This window comes from Apodemus sylvaticus, chromosome 20 (genome assembly GCF_947179515.1).
Source record: "Apodemus sylvaticus chromosome 20, mApoSyl1.1, whole genome shotgun sequence".
Classification (NCBI taxonomy): domain Eukaryota; kingdom Metazoa; phylum Chordata; class Mammalia; order Rodentia; family Muridae; genus Apodemus; species Apodemus sylvaticus.
Window position 1 is genome coordinate 6,909,098 of NC_067491.1, and position 11,673 is coordinate 6,920,770.

Here is an 11,673-nt window from a genome sequence, read left to right on the forward strand (position 1 = left end):
ATGAACTGCACTAGGACGCCAGGCTCTGTTATGAACGACACCCAGGACGAAACCTGATAGGATGGTGACCACAGTATTTGGGTGAGCAGAGTCAAATTGGGCTACACAGAGAACATTTTTATTCTGCATACTTTATGTTACATATTTCCGAGTTGATAACATTCAACTGTATTGAAATGAGAATGGAAAGATATTATCTCAAATATCTATGGGTTTACCTCAGACGGTGGGCACAGCAGGGTTGCTCATACTAATCTTTTTCCATTATTATGAGGGTTTTTTTTTTTTTTGGACAAAATGCATGTTTTAGCGACGCAAAACAAGAATCTCATTTATAATAATTGAAAAGCTTTAAAAGAACACTTTTAGCCTTTTCTTTTGGGTAGAAAAGGCATAAGCAAAAATTACACTCACAGCTTTAGAATACTGATCGTCACAATCCCGCCATACTTCTTAGTGGCCAGTCGAGTGAAGAAATATTTGGCTCTGCAGATAACTGTGAGAGTTCTAAGGGGAGTTTGGCACATCTAGGCAAGTTTCATCTTAAGCTGTTTATGCCTGTTAGGGATGAAAGCCCCGTCTCCTGACACACACAGGCTCGCTCGCTCTGCCTCAGCTCCCTGGCACTGTTCTTCCTCCTGAGGACTGTGCATGGTTAGCGCACACAATCCATGCACCATTCTTCGCTTCCAGTTGTGTTCTGTGGTCTTTGTTGGCTTCAGGATTCCAGGCTGGTCTCTGTGGAGATGTTCTGCATCTCTGCATTCTGGCTATTCCTGAGTCCAGCGCCTGGTATTTGCTACACTTGAGCATTTGGACCAAACTCTAAATGTCAAATGCATCCATTATCTCTGGTAGCCCAGTCAGCAAGTGTGCCAGCTGAAGCTCTGCCTTCTTTGCCAGGCTCCGGCTGCCAGAGGGTCTGCACAAAATAATGTCAAACCGGAGCCCCCTGATGTGTTTGGCAGACGCACACACTTCTAGGAATAGCTTACTGTCACTCTGATACAGGACCACAGTGTTGACAGCCCACGTCTGGCTACATTTGGGTGATATTTAAGCTTCAACTGGATGGAAATGAATGAATGCTACAATTGTCTTACTATATAACTTAATTCATTGACAGGCTTCCCGGCCATCCCCCACCATGGGGGATCATGTTAAGGACAATATTTTCAATATTCAATAGACTTTAGTGTCCAAGTCACTTACCAAGCCAAAAGAAAGCAAAATGTAGAATATTCAAAATGAATACAAAATTTGTATAAAACATGTGAAAGGGAAGATAATGACAGAGAATACAAAAGTGTAGCTAAACCAGGGTACATAGACCGTAAACATGGAAAGTAAACATTGTAACACTCTCCTTTAATGTAGGGCTAGAATCTTAAGGAGTCTAGAAAAGGGAATCTGTGCATGTTGCATTTAAAACTTGTTATAAAATCCCGGTTTTGAGGACATCCAGCTGTCAGGCTTTCAAGTCTACAGAATACATAGACTTAAAAACAAAATAAATAAAAACTATGCAGAAAATCTGTTACCTATCAGAATAGATTTATTGGCATTTTGGTTTGCTGAGAATTCTTTCCTACTAATTAATTTTGATCAGGGTTTGGATTTGCTTTTGCTACAAGAGTGTACACACATCGACACAGGGATAGTGTTCCATGAATGTAAGAATGGCAGGTTGTGGAGGTATTGAAGAGGACACACAACAACAGCAGGCTTCAAGGGAGAAGTGACACTGCCAAGGTCCAAACATAAGGAACATGTGTAGAGAACTCAGCCTCCAAAGCGTACACAAGCAAGATCAAAGCAATGGTTTTGCCTGTACCAGACAGCTGCTGAGTCAGAGGCATGATAACTTGAGATTTCTCCATAAAAGGTATAATTGTTATGCCACCAAAATAATTTTGGTGGTGTTTGGGATGTTTTGATACCATCTTGAGGTATGATTATTTTAGTCCTTTAAAATGCATTTTTTTCAGACATTTCAGCTCTGAGAATATGCCATGAAATGCATAAGCCAGAGACAGTAGAGGCTGAGCAGTGATGCTTCTGTAGCCTCTAAACTTCTGGGTACACCGTCCTTCATCTTGAGCATCACCACACCTATCGTGGAGTCTGAGTGGGAGGCACACTGCTAAGCCAAGTCTTCCTTTCCGATAAGATATTTTCTGCCAGTTTTCATCTCTTCTCCTGATACTTCTATCATGTGTTTGAAAACAAATTCACGTCCTCTCTCTCTCTCTCTCTCTCTCTCTCTCTCTCACACACACACACACACACACACACACACACTCCAATTGAAAGAATATATATTATGTCTGGCCAGGTGAAATGAAGACAAACAGCCTCTGAGGGGGTGGCGATCAACGATTAAAGATAGGAGAGCCAAGAGATAGATTTGGGAGGACTGACAGCACTGCCGCAGCCCTGAGTTTATTTTCTATAGCATTTTTATACCCTACAGTACCGTGGGAAGCAAAGCCACAAGCTCACAGTAACAATTGCTGAAATGTTCACGTAAGGCATCTGTTCCTGTCCCTGTGCATCTACCAATGTCAACAGAATGCTCAGCCCTTGCCTTGAGCCTCAAGCGTATCTCCTCCTGTCCTTCCAAGCCTCCACAGGCCAGGAAGTCTGACACCAGACCTTGGTCTGCCTTGACTCCGCCCGGCAGGATGACTTTCATAACAGACAAAATGGCTCCCAGCAATTTATGCCTTTGTCTGTGAAGGCTTTAAGATGATTTTAAAGGCTGCTTATTGGGCTATGTAAATTATAAAAGCAAAAAAAAAAAAAAAAGCTGATCTCCCTCTCCATTCCCTAGGGGTCTTCAAATCGCATCCCTAGAACACAGCTTCAGTGTCACCCATCAAGGTTGCCCATAGGAGTATCAAGGATTCTTCATAGCACTGTGCTTAGCATGCCCCTCCTTATTCAGGAATGGTACTAGAGGAATACTTTCTAACGAATCAAAATCCAGTAATTTTAATCCTGAGTACCTGAAATAGTATTAAAAACATAAGTTTTTCAGAATGCTTGAAGCCTTTATTCTACAGCCTCGAGATTCAAACACTCACACCCTGCTTTTTGCTTGCTCTCAAATCACCGTGATGTCTTTTGCCCATTTCTCATGAATGAACATCCTTTAACCTCTGCCCCCAATTTGATCTACAGATGTCTTATTTCTTGTATCAGAAACATTTCTTAGGAGATATAGGGTAAATGTGACACTTAAAATCCTAAAGTCTACTGTCCTGTATATTTCTTCCACCAGGCACTGAGGGCTTATGTTAAAATACAACTTGAAGTACAGGAATTATTTGCCAAGAGAGGTCTATTGTTTTTCTTCACAAGAAATAGTTGACCCAGATCTAAGAAAACTACACAAGCTGTTTTCTTTTCTTCTCTGTGATTTTTGAACCTGCTTAATGTGAGGGATTCTCAAAGGAGATGTCTCATAACCCATTTTATAAAACAAGAACTGTGGGTTGGAAAGTCCAGAATATTGGATGATCTTAATTTAGGCTAATGCTGAGCCTGCTTGGGTGGGTTCTTCTTGAGCATGCATTACAGTACGTCTAAGATTATACAGCTTCATACAGACCCCACTGTGAGAAAGATATCATCTAGAATGACTGATCTTTCGGGCAAGGAAGGAGAAACCTTTCCTAGAAAGGTTAAAGGGGCAGGTATAGGTCACAATGCAATTTTGGACAAAGTAGAACTAAGATTCAGTAGCTTCACTCCAAGAATTCATCCTAACGATTGATATTTTCTTTGGGATATACACGGGGCATCTGAAATCCTCATCCTAAATTTGATTTTGGATTTGATATGGGAGCAAAAAGCAGCCAAGACGTAGACTGGGGATACCTTGGTTAAAGGAAGCCAGTGGTGGGTGCAGTTATCACAGAATTCTCTGGGAAAAAGAAAGACAAGTTACTTCATCCACCCTGCTCAGATATATTATCCACAGACCTCAGCAGCTGGGAGGTGCTTCCTTGAAAAGACCCTGAGATGGGAAACTCAACAGGAGGCTGCAGTTTCTGACTTGGCGTGGAAGCAGACAAACCTAGCAGCAGTTCCCCTCCAGAACCTCACAGACATGGCCGGCCCCAGATAATCTTTGTGCTGCAGCAGAGTTGAAGGTGTAGATGGACAAACAGCAGTGATTGCAGACAAACAGCAGCGATTGCAGTACAGGGACAGGAGTGTCAGCTACAGAATTCACCGGTCGTAGCAAACAAATTATAAGGTTACAGGACAAGGAGAATTTGCACTTCCACGGTCAGGGGTTGAATTCTATAACTTACTGTCCAAACAAAAAGGCCAGAGGCCGTGGGGGGGGGAGGGGTGGAAAACAAAAGTGGGCGGGGCTAGAGCTTTGAAGAGCTGAGCTGGAAGATGAGGGGAACAGCATTGGAATTCTTCTGTCAATTTTGTTGGTCACAGGCTGATGCTTATCTGACAGATTTGTTAAAGTGTAAATATTTGGGGGTTTGTGAACTAAATTTTACCAGGATCTCTGCAGAATAGTAACAGGTTAATTTGGGTACATAGTGCTTAGGAATGGTGTAGCTGTTTCTGGTGAGCCATCTCACTGTCCCTCTGATATACTTTTATTTAATATGTTCTCCGTGCCTTTAGTTTTTAATCTCAGAACCTTCTACCCCATGAATCCTTAGGTTTGCTTACATGATTATCTCCCAGAATTCTTGGATATTTATTTGGTCACGTTTGTTTACCTTTTCCTTTATAGTATGTCTGAATATGGTGTTCCTTGGACTTTTCTTTCCTTCCTGGTTGTCATTCTTCGGCTTGATCTAGTCTATTAAAGACTCTTTGTACTCTGTGTGTGTGTGTGTGTGTGTGTGTTCGTGTTCAGAATCCAATCAGCATTCGATATCTGCTAGAGAACGGAGGCTGGATGTCTAGTGCTCTGTCAGGTTCAGTGTTCTCAGTTCAGCTGCCACAGACTCTTATAGAGGAAAGGCTGCCCCAGAGGGTAATCAGGAGCAGATCTCAGACTCGAGGCTGCCAAAGTACCTCAGGTGGTAGATCCAACTCCCAACCTCCCTATTGAGGGGCACGGTCTGTCCCAACCCGCAGGACCTAGTAATTCAGGGAGCCAAGGAGAACCCAAGCCTGAAAGAGGGAAACAGGCGGGAAAGAGCAAGGCCAAGCAAACTGGGTGTTCTGTGTCAAGGCCTTTTTAATGAAACGCAAAACACCAGGTTATGAACCCTCAGTAAGAGGAAGTAGGGAAGGGCTGAGGGAGATACTAGAAGCACAGAAGGAGGAAAGGCCATCCTGGACGGATGCTGGCTGCTGGCTGTGGCTGGAGGCATCTGCAGCTTTCCTGGAATGCTGGTTCCGCCCAGACCATCACAGGTGTTCAGGTGTTCGGCCAGGTAAAGAACTGGTTGATCAGCCTTGTGTGAAGAAAGGGGAGTTTGGCAGTAAACTGCAAGGTCAGTGAACTTTCAAGGTGAGGGCTGTTGAAACTCTGGTTTTCTAGGGTTTGGTCTCCTACAACAGTCTCCTGCATCCTGGACTTTCCAGAGCGAGTTAGGACATGATGTGCCAGAGAAGTCACTATTTCAACAGAGACCCAGGGTGGATTTGAGGCTAGTGAGAACATGCGTGGCACTGCTGGACTCTTCTGACTAGCTCTTAGACGAGGCTTCTGTTTCCCAGGGGGCTTTGCGCTGCCTGCTCATTTCCTCCTTCGCACACATCTGCTCTCTTCCGCTCTTCATCTGTTCCGCCATCTAGTCTATGCGCCTCCGACGACCTTCTTTTCTTCCACCCATCTACTGTGAACTGTTTATTCTCCTGGTTTTTCACAGTCCTGCAACACACAGGTAGCTTCAAATTGGTCACCTTCCTCAATTTCTTGAGATGATTTTTAAAGGTTCTTTCATGAGAACCTTTCATGGGAATAAAACCCCAAATGTAGTTTTACCCTTTTGGTTAGTTTGATGAGATAAGGTGAGGCTATACATCTCAGACTGGCCTTGAACTCATTACGTAGAATAGGATGAATTCAAACTCATAATTCTACCTTAGTCTTTCTTGAATGCTGTTGGGTTTGTCTATTTAATATTATGTTGATGGTTGCTTTTTGGAAAGATTTCCTTAATGCCTGCCTTTTCCCTACATGATGAAGAACCCAGTGAGGGAGGAAGGAAGGGAGGAAGGAAGGAATTCCCACTTCTTACCCTCACCCCCCATTTTTGTGAAAAGGCTGTGGAGCCAATTCATTCTTTCCTGGGAGGGGAGGAGGCTCCCAATCAGAAGGCGTGATAAATAAGCCAGATAAATCAGCAAGACAAATCAACGGGGAGATATGGGATCTAGATCAGTAAGCACCCTTCCCTTCTCTTGATACTAGCACCAGTGGTTTCCCCCCCCTCTGGACAAGGTGATCAGAAATACTTTAACTCACTTTAACCACGGGAAAGCAAGTGCTCGTGACTACCAGAGCGCCATACCAGAGAGCACCAGTACTGCCCCCTACTGGTTAGTCTCAGAGTTGCAGACTTGGAGCCGACTTGGACCCTCTACTATTTATTAGGGTGGATCCACACAGCAACTGTGGGGATTAATATAAGAGAGCAGACATGTGTCAGCAAAGTCCTTCAATTATTATCTGGGTAAGAGACCAAAGTAAGCCAAGTACAAGAGACCCAAACTTCCTGAACTCAAGAATCCTATATACAGTCTCGCCGGATTGCCGGGGGAGGTGGGAAACAACCTTCCAAGCTGGTTTCTTACCAGTACCGTGCGATCATTAGCAGTTAAAGGAGCAATTATCACAGTTAATAAAACCGCATTTAAACATATGACAGATAAAGAAAGCACAATGGGGGAAGTTTAATGGGCTGTATTTCCCGCTAGGTTTTATATTGGGTGTTACATTATTTATAGGACATATGCTCTAGGGAAGCAAATGTCTAAACTGGAAATGAACAAATCTGAGCATTTGCTTCTTTGAAATCCTGCGGTTTTACATGATTCTGGTCATTTCTGTCTGCTAGGAAACATGTTGTCTTGTCTACCCAAGCATGAGTGACTTCCTAAACAGATTTTTTTATGCAGCTCTATTTTACTTTACAAGTAGAAATTTCCATCTTGATTCAAAGCAAGTCACTTCCGTAATGTTGGTGGTAAGTGGAACACTGTTGGCTGGCACCTTTCTCCCTGCCCACCCTGGCACCACCCTCCCACCCTGCTTACTTTCTTAGGATCCGTCCTCACTGCCTACACCGAAGCATTCCGTCCACTATCACTCTAGCTCTCCTTCCTGTGTTCTGCTGCAGGCTCTAACTCACCTTTCCCCTGATTTTGCTTGTACCATTTCTGTCCTCATATACTGTACTGAAGAATCCAAGTGGCACACTGTGATTCTTAAGTGAGTCTGAAAGTTGAGGTTAACCAGATGAAAGACTCAGATTAGAAGTCCTGTTTGCTTACAAGGTGGGTGACATTTAACAGATAACTTCGCAGAGCTCCGGGCTCCTCAGACATAAAACAAGAATAACAGTAGCTGGGGTGAAGACTGTAAGGATTTAACATCACCTGCTGCAGATCTAGAGCTACCCTCCAGCCTGAGCAGGCACACCACTGGAAGAAACTAGGAGAGGTCCTAAAGGGACGTCCTTTTGTCTGGAGCCTTTGGCACCATGGCTTCCGGGTAAAATCTTTCCTTGTTTTCTCTCCCGAGAAAACCACACTTAACCACATCAGTGTTCTCCAGCGCAAGGCATCTCTGGCTGCATATACCTTACCTAGGATGTTCGGTGATGAGGGTGCATTACCTCTTAGTACCATTCGCCGCAACACTCATCCCCTGGCCCCATACCCTTCCTATAGTTTTAACTGGTCTATGTGTAAGAACTTCACACATGCATATAAGGTAGTTTGATCAAATTCACCCACAATTCCTTCCTCTCCTGTTCATCCCTTCTCCTCCACCCTCTCCCTACCTCTCAACATATTTTGTTACGAACTCACGGAGCCCACTCCCGTGGACTCCAGATGTACCTGCTGGAGCCTAGGCAGCTCCGCAGAGACTGGTTCAGTTGTCAATAACCCCTCCCCCATCCACCCTGAGATTTCGGTGGTTTGATCTTGAATATCTTGGGCGTGTAGCCACAGCCACTGTGAGTTCGTATATGCCACGGTCCTGACATATCCAACAACCCCCTTCCCCCTTTTCTCCAACTCAGTGCAACCATTCCCTCAGCTTCTTCAGTGCTGCTGTCACTGTTGTTCCCACTACACCCAACCCATTTCTGAGATAAATATTCTCGGGGGCAATTGCGAGCTTGTGTTACAGCTGTGGTTTCAATCTTTAAAGGAATTTCCAAACTCCCAGAATGCGGTGTTTTCCATTCCGTTCCATTCATATTTGCATAACTTATCAAAGGCCAGCGCCGTTTTAGCATTTTAAGTGAAGAACAGAAAACTCACTCCCCTCACATCCTTTCCCCTTCCCTGTTTATGTCACGGGCTCGCAATCGCATCTTTACTGCAGTGTTGTAATCTTTGCTTCAAGCATCCGATAGGATTTAGAATCTAAATTTTAGATGAATTTTCACATCTAAATTGTAGATGAAAAGAAAGGCTATATGCTTGCTTCTATTTTCACTTACCTTTTTCTGTTGTATCAAATGCCTTTCTAATTAATTTTTTCTTTCTTTCTTAGAGGGCACCCTTTAGCTGTTCTTTGCAGGCAAGCTAGAAACAAATCCTTTTAAGTTTCCTTCATCTGAGATGTCTATTTCTCCAGTCCTGAATTTTCTTGAAAGGAAACTTTTTTTTTTAATTCCAGGAATAGAATTCTACATTGACTAAATAGAAAAGAAAAAGAAAAAAAAAAGGAAAAAAGAAAGAGAGAAAGAAAAAAGCTACTCCTTCCTGGTCTCCATTGTTTATCATGAGAACCCTGCAGACATTTCAATTGCTTCTCCCCATAGGAGATGCCATTCTCCCCTGGCTGCTATATAGAATCTGTCTTTTGTTCTAGAAGCCTAAGGTATGGCTCTGCATGAATTCTTTTTGTTTTGTCTTATTAAATTCTTCCCACATTGGAGAAGTATCTTATTATTTCTTCAAGTGGTATTCTCTTTTGCCCTAAGACTCAGTGACAGGAACCATAGATGGCTTGCTTTTGTTCCAGGATCCCTGGTATTCTGGGATCTCTGTTGATCTACTGGCTTCCCTTGTAAGATTTCTGTCTATTCGGACTGATTTATTTCTGTTATTCTGTCTTCCCATTCATTGATTTTTTTTCTTCTATTCTTCCCACTTAACTATTGATCCCATCCTTTGTGTCCCCTTATTAGTTCTAATTTTTCAGCTCTTAGCTTTGCATGAAGCTCCACTTTGCATCTTGTATTGATTAATGGATTGTCAACCACAGGCCAGTGGTTCAGGTGAATTATCAATTGTTCACCGATGCATTTATGACGCGTTGTATAGTAAACACTGTAATATCTCTGTCCAACATTTATAAACACGTGTACCATTTCAATGCTGACATCTACTGATTGTCTTTCTTTTCTTTCCATTTGCTTGGACGCTTTCTTCTAACTTTCCATAAATTAGTATTTTCTATTTTGAACTTAGTCACTAAGATGAATGGCAACCTTGTGTATAATGTAAGTGCTTTGGTAGTTGTCTGCCTGAGGTGCCCCTACAAGAGTAAAGAGAATCTGTGATGTCACCCTGTGACTCCTGGATGAGGTCAGTCCCCTTTGATGTCCTGGTTGCCACTACATGGTTCCCACTGAGCAATTGATGAGGATGACCCTGTGCACCTCTTTATTGCTGGGCAACAGGTAAAATCTCCTCTCTCTAAGACTCTTCTGATACGTGGACAACCAGGAGTGGCCGAAGGGGAGCCTGTGGACTGCATCATTGTGAGATGCTAGGATGCCCTTGGCTTCACCACGGAGGTGGAGTGATGCCTCCTCCTTGCTGGAGAAGAAAGGCTGGTTCTCCATCTTGTTTCCTAGGATCATCTAAGCTCTGATGTAGGATCAGCTCATAGATGGGCCTTTCTTGGCCACTCAAGGTTTATGTTGTGTTTGGCTAGAGTGGAGCTCTTTTCTGACATTTGTTCTGTATCATTGGACTGTTGTTTCTTGCTCCTTTTGCTGGGGCTTTGTGTTGGGATCATCTGTCTGAGACCTTAGCATCTCCTGGTTACTCTTTCTGTCCATTCTAGGTCTGGAACATCTGATGAGGTTCAAAAGAACCAAAACAATGAGAGTAAGCAGAGGTTTACTCTTGTATAGCATTCTTCAGATCTTGAATTCCTTTTTCTTCTTTCTGCCTTTCAGAGAGAGACAGAGAGAGAGAGAGAGAGAGAGAGAGAGAGAGAGAGATATTATTCCTAACTCTTCCATTTCTGTTGCAGCTATGGGAGAAATAAATAATCAAATGTGTTTAAGATGAAAAGTTGAGATGTGTAGTCACTGCTGCTACCTAATTAGAAGCCAGGGCAGAACTAAGACCCTTTGAGAATCTTTTTATGGTCCACTGCCCTGCTCACATCTTCAGTCACTTTCAAGGTGTCACAATCCTTACAGAAGGCTAACAGCACTAGTGTGTCTGCTCCCGGGCACGAGGAGTGTGGTTGGCCAGAGTTCATAGTTCACACTGGATTTGAGAAAACAGGCAAAAGAATGAGGTCTTTTTTCTTTTTTTTCAGTTTCCCCATCCCCCATAGGTTTTCTTTTTGACCCTTTCCTTTGCAGAAACAGCAGGCTGGGATTTAACAGCAGGAGAGTTCCCCTGGAGATGTCACACAGCGTGGACATTACTGAATGTGAAAATGAAAAGACTCATTTCATAAACGTTCTATGGCCATGACCATTAGATCCAAAAGCTTACCCTAACAGAAAAAAAAACAAAACAAAACAATACCCAGGTTCTTACACAACTGTCATTAGAATTTTTGGAACCAGTACTTGTTATGAATGTGGCTCATTTATAATTATCTTAAAACTCAGCATTCTCTAGCAGGATGTTTCTTTGCTGTGGACATGAAATGTTTAACCAATGATGCCAGAGAAGGGAGGATAGACAACACCTGGTGCTCAACGGTGGTTATAATGTTTTAAAACAAGAGCAGTAATGAAGTTCTTACTGTATACACAGTGAAATAAATGGGGTCTTGTGCTTGCAGGCACGTCTTTGGGTATTTAAATCCTCTGGGAACTCACCATTGCTGCCATCTTGGATTTTCAATGTGGTCTTGTTCATATGCCCAGAATTTGTGGAATGGATTAGTGGATGGACTGACAAATGGATGGAGGGATGGACAGAAGGATGGATGGATGGATGGATGGGCAGATGGATGGGTGGACAGAGAGATGGACAGATAGATAAAAGGGATCAATGTCACTGGGAGAAAAATACATTTGCTTACATTTGCCAAGAGCAGGAGGTGGACACGTGTTACCATGCCAACTGGATGGGGGCTAGTGGAAGTATGGTGAGAGAAGAGCCCCGGACAGAGCTTGTCAGGGTTTTGACCAACACACAAGCCTCTTAGGGTCTGTGATGGTTTCAATGTGCTCTGCCTGGGGGAGTGGCACTACTAGGAGGATTGGCTCTGTTGGAGTGGGTGTGCCACTGTGGGCATGGGCTTTA